Consider the following 4,371-nt stretch of genomic DNA (forward strand, 5'->3'; position numbering starts at 1 on the left):
TCATGAGGCTGAGAAGCTTCTGTAAGGCAGGAGATACTGTTAGCAGAACAAAGTGACAGCCTACAGACTGGGAAAAGATCTTCACCAACCCTTCATCTAACCTTTTAGAGAGTTTTAGGTGACTGTTCAGGCAGCAAACTGTCTCTGTCATCTTTTAGTTTTAGAAATGCTTGTCTGCACTTCCTATTTCAGTAACAATTTTATTCCTTATCAATTCTATGATAGAGTTGAAGACTAGATAATTATAGTTTCACTTAAGTTTAAATTGTTTAGTATTTAATGTTTTAAACTCTAATAAATTTTAAGTTGATAACTACAAGATATAGGAGGGAATGATTTAGGTACAAACTTTTAAATTCACATAGATAGGATAGAAAGTATTTTCTTCAAGATTGTCAAATACAGATGAGCTAAATATTTTGAATATAGCTTTTACATATGGCTTGTCTGATTACTTCACAACTGTTTTTACTTATGTAGTTTAGTATAAATAGACAAAGTCCATATTAAGAAAAGAAAAGGACTATACTCATTTATGAAAACAAAAACCTAGTAGAAAAGGCAAAACTACTGTCTATTCTTAAACTGTGGTTCTGGTTACTGTTAACTGTCAACTTGACAGAATCTAAAGGCACCTGAGAGGTGAATCTGTGGACATGCCTATGGGGGATTGTCTTAACTTTACCATGAAGGAAGACCCATGTGCTGTGGATAGCATTAATTTCTCATGGTGGAGTTCCTGGACTATGGAAAACACAAAAAGCTAGTTTAGCATTAACTTGCTTGCAATATGTCAAGCTACTTCAAGCTGGATTTCTCTACCATGGTGGCCTGTGCCTTGAAATGTGAGCCCAAATAAGCCTCTGCTTTATTCAGATATTTTTATCACAGCAACAGAAAAAAAACAAGAGCTACCAGACTGAGATTTCAGAGTTGGGTAAACAAAACACGACAGTTTTTAAAAATCTGTTAGTTGCTCATTAAATGCACTGGCAACTTTCGGGGTTTGTGTGGTCTCTTTGTCAGCATAGTTGGGCCTACATGAGAGCAACCATGTCTAAGGAACCTGAAGTTGGCATTGATCTTGGCACCACCTACTCCTGTGTGAGTGTCTTCCAGCATGGAAAGGTGGAAATAATTGCCAATGACCAGGGTAACTGTACTACACTGAGCTATGTTGCTTTTACCGACACAGAATGATTGATTGGAGATGCTGCCAAGAATCAGGTTGCAATGAACCCCATCACCACAGTTTTTGATGCCAAACATCTGATTGGACGTATGTTTGATGATGCTGTTGTTCAGTTGTTCAGTCTGGTATGAAACACTGGCCCTTCATGGTGGTGAATGATGCTGGCAGGCCCAAGGTCTAAGTAGAATACAAAGGGGAGACCAAAAGTTTCTACCCAGAGGAAGTGTACTCTATGATTCTGACTGAGATGAAATAAGTTGCAGAAGCCTATGTTGGGAAGACTGTTACTAATGCCGTGGTCACAGTGCCAGCTTACGTCAATGACTCTCAACAACAGGCAATGAAAGATGCTTGAACTATTGCTGGCTTCAATGTACTTCGAATTATCAATGAACCAACTGCTGCTGCTGTTGCTTATGGTTTAGATAAGAAGGTTGAAGCAGAAAAGAATGTGTTGGTTTTTGACTTGGGAGGTGGTAGTTTTGATGTGTCAATCCTCACTGTTGAGGATGGAACTTTTGAAGTCAAATCAACAGCTAGAGACACCCACTTGGGTGGAGAAGACTTTGATAACAGAATTGTCAATCACTTAATTGCCGAGTTTAAACAAAAGCATATGAAGGACATCAGTGAGAAGAAGAGAGCTGTCAGGCATCTCCGTACTGCCTGTGAATGGGCTAAGCACACCCTCTCCTCCAGCACACAGACCAGTATTGAGATTGATTCTGTTTATGAGGGAATAGTCTTCTATACCTCCATTACTTGGGTTTGATTTGAAGAATTGAATACTGACCTATCCCGTGGCACACTGGACCCTGTAGAAAAGGCCCTTTGAGATTCCAAACTGGACAAGTCACAGATCCATGATATTGTCCTGGTTGGCAGTTCTACTAGATTCCTCAAGATTCAGAAGCTTCTGCAAGACTTCTTCAATGGAAAAGAACTGAATAAGAGCATTAACCCTGATGAAGCTTTGCTTATGGTGCAGCTGTCCAGACAGCCATTCTATTTAAAGACAAGTCTGAGAATGTTCAGGATTTGCTGCTCTTGGTTGTCACTCCTGTTTCCCTTGGTATTGAAACTGCTGGTGGAGTCATGACTGTCCTCATCAAGCACAATACTACCATTCCCACCAAGCAGACACAGACTTTCATCACTTACACCACTTCATCACTCATATACCTGGTGTCCTCATTCAGGTGTATGAAAGTGAAAGGGCCATGACCAAGGATAATAACCTGCTTGGAAAGTTTGAGCTCAAAGCCATACATCCAGGACCCCACGGTGTCACTCAGGTTGAAGTCACCTTTGTCATTGATACCAATGGGATCCTCAATGTTTCTTTTTTTTAATGCTTTTTTATTGAAAAATAAAATCACTCATATTACATTTCAGTTACTATCCCATCCCATGCATCCTCCTATACCCCCCCCCCCCGCTTTCACCCCTCTCCCCTTCCCTATGACTGTGACTGACGACTGACGGGGACCTCCTCCCCTTGAATATGATGCTTGGGTATCAAGTTTCTTCTTGGTAGTCTGCTATTTTTCCTCTGAGAGCCATCAGGCCTCCCCATCAAGGGGACATAGCCAAATAATGTCCCTTGTTCGTGTATCGGGAGAATTAACATAGTAAAAATGGCCATCTTACCAAAAGCAATCTACAGATTCAATGCAATCCCTATAAAAATACCTACACAATATTTTAAAGACATTGAAAGATCAACTCTCAAATTCATATGGAAAAACAAAAATCTCAGAATAGCTAAAACAACCCTATATAATAAAAGATCCTGTGGAGGAATCTCCATTCCTGATCTCAAGCTGAATTATAGAGCAACAGTAATTAAAACAGCAGGGTACTGGCACAGCAATAGTCCAGTGGATCAATGGAATCGAATCGAAGACCCAGAAATGAATCGACACACATATGGTCACTTGATTTTTGACAAAGAAGCCAAATCTATTCGATGGAAAAAGGATAGCATCTTCAACAAATGGTGCTGGTCTAACTGGATGTCTACATGTAGAAAAATGCAATTGGCCCCATATTTGTCACCATGTACAAAACTCAAGTCCAAGTAGATTAAAGACCTCAGCATAAAACCAGAGACACTAAATCAGTTAGAAGAAAAAGTGGGGAAGAGCCTGGAACACAATGTTTCCGCTGTAGATAAGAGCAGAGGAAAGGAGAACAAGATCACCATTACCAATGACAAGGGACATTTGAGCCATGAGGATATGGAGAGTATGGTCCGAGAAGCTGAGAAATACAAAGCTGAAGATGGGAAGCAGAGAGATGATGTTTTCTCCAAGAAGTCACTGGAGTAGTATGCCTTCAACATGAAAGCAACAGTCGAAAATGAGAAACTTCAAGGCAAGATCAATGATGAGGACAAACAAAAGATTCTTGGCAAGTGTAATGAAATCATCAGTTGGCTGGATAAGAATCAGACTGCAGAGAAGGAGGAGTTTGAACACCAGCAGAAAGAACTGGAGAAAGTTTGCAACCCCATTATTACCAGGCTGCACCAGAGTGCTGGTGGCATGCCTGGAGGGATGCCTGGTGGCTTCCCTGGTGGGGTAGCACCTCCATCGGGTGATGGTTCTTCAGGCTCCACCATTGAGGAGGTGGATTAAGTCAGTCCCAAGTAGAGGTGTAACATTCTTCCACAGGGAAACATTTGAAGGACCCAAATTTATTTAGCAAGTTACATGGCAGTTAAATTAAACTGGTCATTCTCAATACTTGAACATGGAACATGAGCACAGGGAAAGAACATTGCACTTTATAACACTGTATCTCTCCTAGGTAGAAAATGCAGTGTCTAATAAAATTATTTAAATTGGCACCACACACACACGCGCGAAAAGTCTGTTAGTTTAAGGACATGAAGATGTGTCTGCCTACATTTTGCTTAAAGGTAAATAACATATTGTCATGTGATGTAATTTTTCAGAGCACTTCTGTTTCAGTAAGTGAAACAATCTTGGATTTTAATTTATCTTTCAAAAATTATAAACGGTATGGCTTTGCTAAGATATTTAACTACTCTGTGATATAATGCCATTATCTTTAAAGTGGAAATAACATGTCAAGGGCTGTTGCAAGAAATAAGTGAAATGATCAAATTACTTTGCAAACTGTAGACTGCTATTCAAATGTTATTTTGTGTAATT

General features: G+C 39.9%; 1 pseudogene across 1 annotated transcript; it reads left to right on the forward strand.

Annotated features, from left to right (window-relative positions):
- Window positions 1–1,007: 1,007 nt before the first annotated feature.
- On the forward strand, window positions 1,008–4,048 carry LOC311602150 (heat shock cognate 71 kDa protein-like; annotated as a pseudogene). The gene is made up of 2 exons: window positions 1,008–2,529; window positions 3,352–4,048. The product of its transcript is annotated as a heat shock cognate 71 kDa protein-like (transcript).
- Window positions 4,049–4,371: the final 323 nt, after the last annotated feature.

This window comes from Acomys minous, assembly GCF_964271855.1.
Source record: "Acomys minous genome assembly, chromosome: 7".
Lineage (NCBI taxonomy): Eukaryota > Metazoa > Chordata > Mammalia > Rodentia > Muridae > Acomys > Acomys minous.